Source organism: Sapajus apella, unplaced genomic scaffold, assembly GCF_009761245.1.
Source record: "Sapajus apella isolate SASKATOON/1434 unplaced genomic scaffold, GSC_monkey_1.0 scaffold43, whole genome shotgun sequence".
In the NCBI taxonomy this organism is placed as follows: Eukaryota; Metazoa; Chordata; class Mammalia; order Primates; family Cebidae; genus Sapajus; species Sapajus apella.
Window position 1 is genome coordinate 20,449,577 of NW_022436983.1, and position 14,605 is coordinate 20,464,181.

Here is a 14,605-nt window from a genome sequence, read left to right on the forward strand (position 1 = left end):
TTGGGAGGCTGAGGCAGGAGAATTGCTTGAACCCAGGAGGCAGAGGTTGTGGTGAGCCGAGATCGCGCCCATTGCACTCCAGCCTGGGCAACAAGAGCAAAACTCCGTCTCAAAAAACAAAAAACATAGCCCCATGTTCAGGATTCAATCATAGTCTCACAGTCAAAATAAGATACACTTCATTTATCTAGCACTGTGAATAGAGCACAATAGTCCTATAATTCAGAACACGAATTCTGAAACCAAATGACCTAGGTTCAAATCTCAGTCAACCCTGTTATATATACTCTTCGGATGTATAACCTTAGAAAAGTTTTTTATTTTGAAATAATTTCAAACTTGGAGAAAACTTGCAAGAACATTACAAAGAATTCCCATATACACTTTACTTGGGTTCACCAATTGCTAACATTTTGCCACATTTACTTTACACATCTCTCTACACACCCTCACATATATAAAATTAACTATTTAATTAAGACAGGGTCTCACTCTGCTGCCGAGGCTGGAGTGCAGTGGCACTACCACTGTTCACTGTGGTCTTGACCTCCCAGGCTCAGGTGATCCTCCCACCTCAGCCTTTCAAGTAGCTGGGACTACAAGTACACACCAATAGGCCTGGTAACTTTTTTGTATTTTTGGTAGAGACAGGGTTTCACCATGTTACCCAGGCAGTCTCAAACTCCTGGGCTCAAGTGATCCTTCCACCTTGGCCTCCAAAGTGCAGAGATTACAGGTATGAGCTACCACACCTAGCCACACACTGTTTTTACTAATTTTTTAACCATTTGATAATAAGAGTGTAGACATTGTGTCCTTTCTCAAAATATTTCAGTAGGTTATTTTCTAAAAACAAACTACAGTACAATTGTCACATTACGAAATTTAACAATGACACAATACTATTATCTAACATAAAGTCCATATCTAAATTCTACCAGTTACCTCACTAATGATCTTTAGAGAGAGAGAGAGAGAGAGAGAGAGAGAGAGAGAGACAGAGAGACTGTCTCTATGTTGCCCAGGCTGGTCTCAAATTCCTGGGCTCAAAAGATCCTCCCGTCTTGGCCCCCCAAAGAGCTGGTATTACAGGCATGAGCCACCATACCCTCCCCTAATAATACTTTTTATAGAAAATTTTTCCCTCAACCCAGAATCCCAGTAAATAATCTTGGCTAGATTTCTTAACCTTTCTGTATTATCAGTTTCCCCATCTGCAAAATAGAGATTAATAATGGCACCTATTTCATAAGATTACTGTAAAAAATGAAAGAGTAACTATAATAAAGAATTTAGGACAGTTGCTGGCATTTAGTGCAGGTGTTAACTGCTTTTATTTTTATTAAATTTTTTTTTTTTAGATGGAGTCTCGCTCTATCACAGTGGTGCAATCTAGACTCACTGCAAACTCCACCTGCCGAGTTCAAGTGATTTTCATGTCCCAGCCTCCCAAGTAGCTGGGATTATAGGTGTATACCACCATGCCCAGGTAATTTTAGTATTTTTTAGTAGAGATGTTTCACCATGTTGGCCAGGCTGATCTCAAACTCTGAACCTCAAGTGATCTGCCTGCCTCAGCCTTCCAAAGTGCTGGGATTACAGGAGTGAGCCACCATGCCTGGCCATTAGCTTATTTTAGAGAATGACAGGCTTCATATAAGGTAGAACTGTCAGATAATGAAAATAATTATTTAGACACTATGCTTTTTGAAGCCATTGTAAAGAAAATCGGTAAAATATATTGTGCATATCAATTATTTTCTAAACAGAATATATTACAGATAATTTAACCTTTGCTTAGAAACTCAGGGTTTTCACATCAGCAGTGGTACTGCTATAAAACTGTGATACTATCAGAGACACCTCAGGTGTGAGGTCTATATATACCTCTGTAGTAAAATGGATGCAAAGTTCTGGACAGACAGCTTGAATTTCCTTCTGCTGTCCTGCTTCTGATCATTAGCATGTATTAACTTGCCTCATCTATATTATTCTAATAATACTTTTGGTCATACAAAGCTTCTAGTTTAAAAAGTACTTTGGGCTGGGCACAGTGGTTCATGCCTGTAATCCCAGGACTTTGGGAGGCCAAGGCAGCAGGATCACCTGAGGTCAAGAGTTCAAGATCAGCCTGGCCAACATGGTGAAACCCCATCTCTACTAAAAATACAAAAAATTAGCTGGGCATGGTGGCGGGTGCCTGTAATCTCAGTTACTCAGGATGCTGAGGCTGGAGAATTACTTGAACCTGGGAGGCAGACGTTGCAGTGAGCCAAGATTGCACCATTGCACTCCAGCCTGGACGACAAGAAGACGATTCTTGTCTCAAAAAATAAAAAAATTAAAAAGTACTTTCTCATTAATTCAATAAATATTTTATCATTTGATTAATGACAACTATTATATCATTTGATTAACTGGTATGAGTATTGCAAGTAGTCTATGAGGTAAAAAGAGCATGTATTACTACTCCCAATTTTAACTACCTAATTACAGACAAATAAATTAAGGCTCAAAGAGGTCAAATAACACTTTGGGCCACAGAGTCAATAGGCAACACAGTCAGCCCTCATACACCTAGGTCCTCTGTGTCTCAATATACACAATTATCTGAGTGAGGCCCTGAGGTGATGCTACTTTTGAGGTAAAGTGAACAATCTTTACCACTTAGAAGCATGTTCAGCTTACTTTAATTTTTAATTTTTTTGAGACACAGTCTCACTCTGTCACCCAGGCTAGTGTGCAGTGGCGCGAACTCAGTCACTGCTCTGCCTCCTGGCTTCAACCAATTCTCCTGCCTCACTCTCTCGAGCAGCTGGAACTACAGGCACCCACCACCACACCCAGCTAATTTTTGTATTTTTAGGAGAGATGGGGTTTTACCATGTTGGCCAGGCTGGTCTTGAGCTTCTGACCTCGTGATCGACCTGCCTGAGCCTTCCAAAGTGCTGGAATTACAGGTCTTACTTTTTAACTTTTATTATTCATTTCTAAACACAGCAAGAGAAAAACAGTTTACTTTTAGATGCAGGGAAATACAATCTGATTGGTTGAGACTGCCAAATGTCTGACTTTCAGATGCTGTTCCCCTGTACTTCTCAAGTATCTTTCTAAAATTCTCTGAACTTCACAGCAACACTTTATTAATATAGACTCCACACATGAAAGTTGAGATAAATTCAGACCTGAGCTAAAGTTTACCTCTGCACTCTAATAAAGACAAAGAAAACAGTGTAAATAAGATCACAGGGAGAAATGTTTAATGAACTGATTTTAAGCATTTCAAGTCTAATTTACATACAATTAAAGTTAATTTGCACATCATTCTCAGCTATTCATTAAACCAGGTATAAGGATTTCTAACAAAGTAACCTGGTAACACTATTAGCCTAGTTACAATTATTGTATGAACTCAAAGTAACAGCTGCACCTAAAGAAAAACAACCTAGAGCACTCTCACTAGGTTTTCCCCCAATTAGCCCAAATTAATGAGGTTTAATACTACCTCCATGATGACCCACAAAACCTATCTTCCCCTGATGACCCCTAGAGTATAAGCTGAAATGTAGTTAAACCATCTGTCCTAGAGACTAGGCAGAGGAAGCAAGACAAAATGGCAATGACTAAGGAAGACTACAGTTCTAGGGCAGATTACGGCACTAAATCTGTGCTACCTTAGTTAAATCACTCAACTTATCTTGCCTTCAGTTGCCTCTTTTACAAAATGAAGGAGTTAATAATGTGGTCTCTAAACACAATATCCCACTAAAAGGATCCAGAATTCTTTGGGAAAAGGGCAGAAAATGTACAAGATGAGTCGGGAACATCTTACCATACTAGAAAGCAAGGAACACTATCAAAGACTGCTGAAGTTACGTCAAAAGGAATCAGGAGCTAACTTGAAGAACTTCCCACTGGTCCAAGATGAAACAAATTGAACATCAATAAGAATAACTACAATGGATTAAAACACATCAAATATGTTAACACCTAAAAGTTCCTGATCATGCCCTAAAAAACCCTAAAAAGTCACTGGTCCTCTCTGGAGTATATCAGAAAACCAACGCATTATTTTGAAAACCAGTAAATAAAAGAATAAAGGGAATGAATTAAGTATTTATCTTGCCTTCCTTGTACATACCAAACCTCGGGGTAACCAAAGAGTTGAAACGGTAAACTTTTTCCTTTTTGAAGTATTCCAGCTGATAAACAAACAAACAAAAAAAAATGATAGGATTAAAATCTAATCATTTTTCACACATTTAATGAAATCATGGATCTAGGTAATCATCATCCATGAACATGTACAACAGAAAAAGAGACACCTGGACATTATAAGCCTCCTGACAGAATAATACACCACCATTTATGAAGTATTATTGCCAAAAAAGCAACCTGATTCAGGTCAAGCCTCTAGAGGAGCACTGCACAACTGCACACAAACATGCAGCTATGGAGCACCCAAAACACGGCCAATCCAAACTGATATGTGCCATAAAAGCAAAGCACCGACTTTCAAATATTTTATATTAAAAAAGAATGCTGCTGAGCATACTGATGCATGCCTGAAATTCCAGTACTTTGGGAGGATGAGGTAGGAGGATCACTTGAGCCCAAGAGTTCAAGACAAGCCTGGGCAACATCGTGACGCCTGTCTCTACAAATAATTTAAAAAATTAGCTGGGTGTGGTGGTGCATGCCTGTAGTCCTAGCTACTTGGGAGGCTGAGGTGGGAGCCCAGGTGGCTGAGGCTGCAGTGAGCCAAAATCATGCTACTGCACTGAAGCCTAAAAAACAGAGATCTTGTCTCAAGAAAAAAAAAAAAAATCACAATAATTTTTATTGATTATATGTTATTCTATTAATATGTTAAAATAATAACAGTTTACAGACTGGGTGCAGTGGCTCACACCTGTAATCCCAGCACTTTGAGAGGCCAGGGCAGGCAGATCATTTGAGCCTAGGAGTTTGAGATCAGCCTGGGCAACATGGCAAAACCCCATCTCTATAAAAAATACAAAAATTAGCTGGGCGTGGTATTGCACACCTGCAGTCCCAGCTACTTGGGAAGCCGAGGTGAGAGGATCACTTGAACCTGAGAGGTGGAGGTTGCAGTAAGCTGAGATAATGCCACTGTACTACAGCCTGGGCGACAGAATGAGACCCTGTCTCAAATAAACACAAAAAACAACTAAGGAAAAAAAATAATAGTTTGCAACTACTGGGTAAAATAAACTATACTATTAAAATGTGTTTCTTCTTATCTTTGTAATGTGCCAAATAAATTTTTTATTTTTTATTCTTTGAGACAGGGTCTCACTCTGTTGCCCAGGCTGGAGTGTAGTGGCACAATCTCAGCTCACTGCAACCTCCACCTCCCGGGCTCAAGCAATTCTCATGCTTCAGCAACCCAAGTAGATGAGATTACAGGCATGTGCCACCACAACTGGCTAACTGTTCTGTTTTAGTATAAATGGGGTTTTAACATGTTGGCCAAGGTGAAATTTTAAATTTAAGTTGAAGCTTGAATATTTCTTTAGACAACACTCTCTAGATCTAACAATCAGTTCACAGGGAATAAAAAGGATAGAGGAACATAAATGAATTACAGAAATTCAATTAGCAAAGTCCAGAAGGGGAAAATTACACAACTTTGTTTCTTTAACAGCAGCAGTAATAACAAAAAAAATACAAGAGGAAAAAGGGACTCGCTGGCTGTGGTGGCTCACATCTGTAATCCCAGCACTTTGGGAGGTTGAGGCAGGCCGATCACCTGAGGTCAGGAGTTCAAGACTAGTCTGACCAACATGGTGAAATCCTGTCTCTACTAAAAATACAAAAATAAGCCGGTCATGGTGGCTAATGCCTTTAATCCCCGATACTCAGGAGGCTGAGACAGGAGAATTGCTTGAATCCCGGAGGCGGAGGTTGCAGGAAGCCGAGACTGTACCACTTCTCTCCAGCCTGGATGACAAGAGCAAAACTCCATCTCAAAAAAAAAGAAAAAAGGAACCAAGAGAATCTGTAGATTAAAAAAGACATAAAAGAGGCTGGGCATGGTAGCTGACGCCTGTAATCCCAGGACTTTGGGAAGGCAAGGCAGGTAGATCACCTGAGGTCAGGAGTTCAAGACCAGCCTGGCCAACATGGTGAAATCCCGTCTCTACCAAAATACAAAAGTTATCCGGGCGTGGTGGTGGAGGTGGAGGTTACAATAAGCTGAGATTGCACCACTGCACTCCTGCCTGGAGACAGAGCAGGACCCTGTCTCAAAAAAAAAGAGACATAAGGAGACACAGAAGCCAAATAAACCAAATCAATGTATCAACCTTGTCTAAAACCTGATTCAAATAAACCAAATGTTCAGAGAGAAAGGGTGGCAGGGTTGAAGAGAGAGGAGAAAGATAAATTAATTGCGGAAATTGAACATTAACAGGATACTGTGTGGTTATGTTTTTAAAAAAGAGTATCTTTTATTTTTTACAGCTATATACAGAAATTAGCATTTAAATGATATGATGCCCGGGACTTGTTTCAAAAGGATCCAAGGGGGATGAGGGAACAGATAGTGGTATGGATGAAATAAGACTGACCATGAGCTAATAATTGTTGAAGCTGAGTGATGGGCATATAAGAGCTAGATGTCAGGTTGATGGGTGCAGCAAACCACCATGGCATATGTATACCTAAGTAATAAACCTGCACATTCTGCACATGTACCCCAAAACTTAAAGTATAATTTAAAAAAATAAATTTTCTATAATTTTTTTTAAAATGAGATGAGCAAATTTATTAAAACTTGTAGCTTTTGAATCTACAAGAATCTATGAAAATAAGTCACAGAGTTGGCTAATACTTCAAGAGACCATTCGACCTAGTGTACTGCCTCTAGGACACACTACAACATTATCACACTCAGCAAATATTTATTGAGTAACTATTAAGTACAAAGGCACTAACAATGTAGAAGATGCACAGAAATGCAAGAAATAGTTTCTGTTTCAGAACTTTAGTCCTATAGGAGAGATGGGAAAAGTACCTGCACATAAAACAAGGTAAAAAGTGATGAAGTTGGCCAGGTGTGGTGGCTCACGTCTGTAATCTCAGCACTTTGGGAGGCTGAGGCTGGTGGATCATCTGAGGCCAGGAGTCCGAGACCAGCCTGGCTAACACGGTGAAACCCTATCTCTACTAAAAAGACAAAAATTAGCCAGATGTGGTGGTGTGCACCTGGAGTCCCATCTACTCGGGATGCTGAGGCAAGAGAATCACTTGATCCCAGAGGGCCGAAAGGTTGCAGTGAGCCCGGATCGTACCACTGCACTCCAGCCTAGGTGACAGAGTGAGACACCATCTCGAAAAAAAAAAAAAGTGGTGAAATTATGGTTTAAGTATCATAAGCAAGGTACTTTTTGTTAAGTATATCAGAAGCCATCTTAGAAGACTGTCATATAACTGGGCATGAAAAATAGGCAGGATTTGGACATGTAGTGACAGGGAGTATCAGATTTGAAGTGTACAGACAGTGTGAGCAGAAGCACAGAGGCAGAATATAAAGAAACATTTTTGGGAAATGAAGATGACTACATTATTGAGCATGTAGTGAGAAGCAAGGTTGGAAAGACAAGTAGGGGCTAGATCACAGAATCTTAAATATCAGGTTGAGTTTGTACTTTAGTCAATAAGCATTGGGAGTCACACATTTGGAGTTCTAGATGACAGAATATTTAGGAAGAAATTATACACCTCACCTTAGTAGAAAAGAACAGAGCTGGGAAGGGGGATGAAAATAAGGATAAATAATTAAGGCCAAAGGTAACAAAGGACCTAAAATGGAGTAGTGGAAGAGATAGACAGGGAGGGATCTGAAGTATCTGGGCACGAAAACAGGCAGGAGTTGAGAAGTCAACAGTAACTAACATTTTAAAACTGGATGAACTGGCCAATGTTTAGCATGTTGGCGGACCTGTACCAGTCCTGAATAGTGTTCAATAAATGACCAACTGAATGAATAAATAAATAGAAATACGTGAGTCAGGATGAAGGGCAACAAGTCAGGGGATTTGAGGGGCTGGAGAGTGAGGTGAGCCGGAGATAAGCTGAACTTTCTCATTTAACCTGTGAGGAAGCAAAGTTCTGAAGAACAAAATGCTGCCCAGGAGTGCTAAGCATCTTTCTTGGGAATGTACTTCTTGAAAGCAAAGGACTCATCACTAAAACCTACATAAAAAGTATAAAACCCATCCTTAAAACCAGTGGCTCATGCCTATAATCCCAACACTTTGGGAGGCTGAGGTGGGCAGATCACCTGAGGTCAGGAGTTCAAGACTAGCCTGACCAACATGGAGAAATCCCGTCTCTACTAAAAATACAAAATTAGCCGGGCATGGTGGTGCATGCCCATAATCCCAGCTACTCAGGAGGCTAAAGCAGGAAAATCGCTTGACCCCAGGAAGTAGAGGTTGCAGTGAGCCAAGATCGAGCCATTGCACTCCAGCCTGGGCAACAAGAGCAAAACTCTGTCTCAAAAACAAACAAACAAACAAACAAATAAAAACTTGTAAACATGTCTTCAAAGCAAGGAGGAGACAACCTGTAACAATCCGACCACAGGTTCTCAAAAGCAGACAGCTAATGAAACATTGAAGGTGTAAATAGGATATCAGTGAAGTAGTCTAGTAGGAATTCTGGTACTGGAGCTCAGAGGCAAAAAATAGATGTGGGATCAGGCCGGGCGCGGTGGCTCATGCCTGTAATCCCAGCACTTTGGGAGGCCGAGGCGGGTGGATCACGAGGTCAAGAGATCGAGACCATCCTGGTCAACACGGTGAAACCCCGTCTCTACTAAAACTACAAAAAATTAGCTGGGCATGGTGGCGCGTGCCTGTAATCCCAGCTACTCAGGAGGCTGAGGCAGGAGAATTGCCTGAACCCAGGAGGCGGAGGTTGCGGTGAGCCGAGATCGCGCCATTGCACTCCAGCCTGGGTAACAAGAGCGAAACTCCGTCTCAAAAAAAAAAAAAAAATAGATGTGGGAGTTACTGCATGAAGGCTGTAATAAAAGACACAAGAGTAGGCGGGCACAAAGCCTTACGCCTGTGATCCCAGCACTTTGAGAAGCCGCAAAGGAAAAATCGCTTGATTCCAAGAGTTCGAGACCAGCCTGGACAACATAGTGAAATCTTGTCTCTACAAAAAAATAAAATTAGCTGGGCATTGTGGGGCACATCTGTGGTCCCAGCTACTTGAGAGGCTGAGGTGGCAGGCTCACTTCAGCCCAGGAAGTTGAGGCTGCAGAGAGCCGGGATGGCGCCACTGTGCTGCAGCCTAGTCAACGGAGCGAGAGACTGTCTAAAAAAAAAAGACACAAGAGCGATGACCTCTCAATACAAAAGCATAAAAAGAGAAGCAAGGCCTGAGACAACTTTGAGATTGACAAAGGAGGATAAGGAAGGCAGAAGGAGAACCAGAACAATGCTGTGTCATAAAAGCTAAGAGAAAAATGTCCAGAAGGAAGGCCTGTTCAATCCTTGTCTTCTTCTTTGACCCACAAATCCAACCAGTCAACAAGTCTTATCAGCTCTACCTCCAAAATACTAAACACATCCATTTCTCTCCATCTCTTTAGCCACCTGCCTAGTAGTTCAAACTTCCATCATTACCTAGATTTCTGCAGTGGCCTTCTGTTCAACCCACCTCAATTAAGTCCTGCCCCCAAATAATCCATTCTCTTTGTAGCAATTGGATTAATCTTTTAAAAATGTAAATCAGGGCTGGATGTAGTGGCTCAAGCCTGTAATCCTAGCACTTTGGGAAGCTGAGTCAGGTGGATTACTTGAGCTCAGGAGTTCAGGACCAGCCTGGGCAACATGGTAAAACCCCATCTCTACAAAAAATACAAAACTTAGCTGGGCATGGTGGCTAGCACCTGTAGTTCCAGCCACTTGGAAGGTTGAGGTGGGAGGATCACTCAAGCCCTGGAAGCACAGGTTGTAGTGAGCCAAGACTGCACCACTGCACTCCAGCCTGGGCGACATAGTAAAATCAGGCCATGCCCAGCACCTTGGGAGGCCAAGGCAAGGATTGCTTGAGGCCAGGAGTTCAAGACCAATCTGGAACTCCTGGAACAAATCTGGAGCAAAGCAAGACCCCATCTTTACAAACAAACAAAAAAAGAAACAAAGAAAAAGAAAATTAGCATGGCGTGAGGGTGTGAGCCTGTAGTCCTAGATACTTAGGAGGCTGAGGTGGGAGGATCTCTTGAGCCCAGAAATTCAAGGCTGTAGTGAGCCATGATGACATCACTGCATTCTAGTGTGGGCAACACAGCAAGAAAAAAGAAAACAAAAAAACTATGCTTTACAGGGCATGATGATGAAAAGTGAAAAGAAAACCCACAGAATGGGAGAAAGTAAATCACGTATATGATAAAGAACCTGTATCCAGAACAAAGAACTATTAAAATACAATAATAAAAGGACAAATAACCAAAATTTGAAAGAAGCAACAGGTTTAAATGGCATTTCTCCAAAGAAGATATACAAACAGCCAATAAATGGCCAGGAGCGGTGGCTCATGGCTGTAATCCTAGCATTTTGGGAGATCGAGGTGGGTGGACAATCTGAGGTCAGGAGTTCAAGGCCAGCCTGACCAACAAGATGAAATCCTTTCTCTACTAAAAATACAAAATTAGCCAGGCATAAGACTGCATGCCTGTAATCCCAGCTACTTGGGAGGCTGAGGCAGGAGAATCACGTGAACCCAGGAGGTGGAGGTTGCAGTGAGATGAGATTGTACCACTGCACTCCAGCCTGGGCAACAAGAGTGAAACTCTGTTTCAATAAGGTAAAATAAAAATAGCCAATAAATACATGAAAACATGCTCAACACCATTAGTCATTAGAGAGATACAAAGCAAAACCATAATGAAATTATCTATTCATACCTAGCAGGATGGTTACAATCACAAAGACAGGCTGAGCACCATGGCTCATGCCTGTAATCTCAGCACTTTGGGAGGTCGAGCATGGAGGATTAGTTGAGCTCAGGAGTTTGAGACCAGCCTGGCCAACATGGTGAAACCCAGTCTCTACGAAAAATACAAAAATTAGCCAGGTATAGTGGTGCATGCCTGTAATCCCAGCTACTCAAGAAGCTGAGGCAGGAGAATCGCTTGAACCCAGGAGGCAGAGATTGCAGTGAGCCGAGATCACGCCATTGCACTCCAGCCTGGGTGACAGAACCAAACTCTGTCTAAATAATAATAATAATAATAATAATAGATACTGGTGAGAATGCAGAAAAATCTGAACCCTCGTATGCTGCTACTGGGAATGTAAAGTGATACAGCCACTTCGGAAAACAGTCTGTCAGTTCTTCAAACATAGAGTTATCATATGATCCAACAATGGGTCACATAACTTATGACTCACAGGTATGAATTAAAAATATACATATACACAAAAATTCTGTACATGCATGTTGATCGCAACAAAAGAGCCAAAATGTAGAAACCCAAATGTCCAATGAAATATTATCCAGTCTTAAAAAAGAAATGACACACTGATACATGGATGAACCTTGAAAATATAATGCTAAGTGAAAGAAGCCAGTCACCAAAGACTACATATTGTATGATTCCATTTATATGAAATGTCCAGAATAGGCAAATCCACAGACAAAAAACCATTGCCTAGGGTTAGGGGAATGGGGAAAGGGTAGTGACTAATAGGTATGAGGTTTCTTTTGGGGTGATGAAAATGTTCTGGAATTAGACAGTACTGATGATTGCACACCGTGTAAATATATTAAAATGTACTAAACTGTATACTTTATTGCCTAGCCTGGTCTCGAACTCCCAGCCTCCAGTGATCCATCCACCTCAGCCCCACAAAGTGCTGGGATTACAAGTGTAAGCTGCCGCACCTGGCTTAAAATAGACACTTTAAATGGGTGAATTGTTTGGTATGGAAATTATGTATCAATTTCTTAAATTTAAAAGCTCAAAGACTTAACATTTAAAAGCTCAAAGACTTACACACAAATGTTTATAGCAGCTTTACTGGTAATATCCCCAAACTGAAAACAACTTAAATGTCCATCAACAGGTGAATTTATCAACAAATTGGTATATAAAAAAAGAATGAACAATTAATATGGATGAATTTCAAAATAATTATCCTGGATGAAAGAAGCCAGACACCCACTCCCCAAAATGATCACATTCTGTATGATTTCATTGATATAAAACTCTAGAAGATGCAAACTGTAATGAAAGAAAGCAGATCAGTGGTTGCCTGTGGACTGGGAAGGCTGCAGGGGATAAAAGGCAGGAGGGAGTGATTACAAAGGAGACAGAGAAATGTTTAGGGACAATGAGCATGTTCATTATCTTGATTGATGGTGGTGGTTTCACTGGTGCATACATATGCCAAAACTTATCAAATTTTATATTTTACAAAAATGAGCCAGGCATGGTAGTGCACACCCGTAGTCCCAGCTACTCAGGAAGCTGAGTTAGGAGGCTTAGCGATCCTACAGGCATGAGCCACAGTGCCTGGCCACGTTGTAAATATATGTAGTTTACTGTATGCCAATAATACCTCAATAAAGCTGCTGTAAAAATAAAATGGCCTGGCAAGATGGCTCGCACTTGTAATCCATTACTTTGAGAGGCAGAGGCAGGAGGACTACTTGAGCCCAGGAGTTCAAGACCAGCCTGCGCAAAATAGCGAGACCTCATCTCCACTAAAAATTTAAAAATTAGGGGAGGCCGAGGCAGGTGGATCACGAGGTCAAGAGATCGAGACCATCCTGGTCAACATGGTGAAACTCTGTCTCTACTAAAAATACAAAAATTAGCTGGGCATGGTGGCACATGCCTGTAGTCCCAGCTACTCAGGAGGCTGAGGCAGGAAAATTGCTTGAACCCAGGAGGCGGAGGTTGTGGTGAGCCAAGACTGTGCCATTGCACTCCAGCCTAGGTAACAAGAGCAAAACTCCATCTCAAAAAAAAAAAAAAAAAAAAATTAGCCAAGTATGGTAGCACACACTTGTAGTCCCAGCTACTTGGGGTGCTGAGATGGGAGGATCACGAGCCCAGGTGTTTGAGCCTGCAGTGAGCTATGATCATGCCATACACTATAGACTAGGTGACAGAGTAACCCCTTGTCTCAAAAAAAAACATAAAAGCACTATTAATTTGAGTATTTAAACTGCTGGAGTTCTAAAGGCTAGAAAATACTTTTTAATTTTTTTTTTTTAGAAAATACTTTAAAATAAAAGTTACATTGTGGCTGGGCGCAGTGGCTCACACCTGTAATCCCAGCACTTTGGGAGGTCGAGGCGGGCAGATCATGAGGTCAAGAGATCAAGACCATCCTGGCTAACATGGTAAAACCTCATCTCTACTAAAAACACAAAGAATTAGCCAGGTGTGGTGGCATGTACCTGTAGTCTCAGCTACCCGAGAGGCTGAGGCAGGAGAATCACTTGAACCCGTGAGGTGGAGGTTGCAGTGCACAGCGCACCACTGCACTCCAGCTTGGGCAACAGAGCAAGACTCCATTTCCAAAAAAAAAAAAAAAGTTACATTGTTAATCATTGAAAAAAAATTATAATAGGGGAGTAAAAAGGGGTATTAGAAGAAACAATACAGTAGGTCCTAAATTAACTCATCAATAGATTCTTGGATACCACCATTTTAAGTAAAATGATGTATAACAAAACCAATTTTACCATAGACTAATATAAACAAGGGTTAAGTTCCTACAGTGTATTTCTGGTCACAAAACATCACCAAACTTCTAACCAAAATACTTCTAATATTAAACACTGAAACAAATGTGAGCTATACAAACATTTAAGAAAGATTAATAAAAACAAGAAAGATAATTATTTACTAATTATCCCAGTTCAGGGTCATGGGTGGCTGGAGCCTGTCCCAGCAGCTCAGGTAGCAAGGTGGGAACCAGCTCTGGACAGGATGCCATCCCATCGATCGCACACACCCACACTCACTCAGCCTGGGTCCATTTAGAAACAGCAGCTCATCAAACATGTATAATTTTGTGATTCAGGAAGAAACCAGAGTACCTGGAGAAAACCAAAGTACTAGAAAAAGCCCACACAGATGTGGGGAGAACATGCAAACTACACAGACAGTAGCCCCAGCCAGGAATACATTCTTTTTTCTCATCAACATTACAATGCAATGAAGTTGAACAAAACAATGTTATTCAAAGACCTGTTGTATAGGCCATGAGGTGACACTTGTCGAGGCTAGCAGATAGATACACAGGAATTCATTACATCATTCTCTTAACTTTTATATATGCTTGATAGTTTGCATTAAAAAGGTTTTTATTAATCTTCAAGCGCCTCAATTTAAAAACAAAACACTTCTTCCAGACTTCCCATTTTACTTAAAAATAAAACTTACCTCCGAGTGCGCATTGGACAAAATGAAGAAAAAAGAAAAATAAAATAAAAAATGCCGGGCGCAGTGGCACGTGCCTGTAGTCCCAGCTATTCGGGAGGCTGAGGCTGGAGGATCTCTTGAGTCCAGTAGTCCTTGGCTGTAGTGCGCTCTGCCAATCGGGTGTCC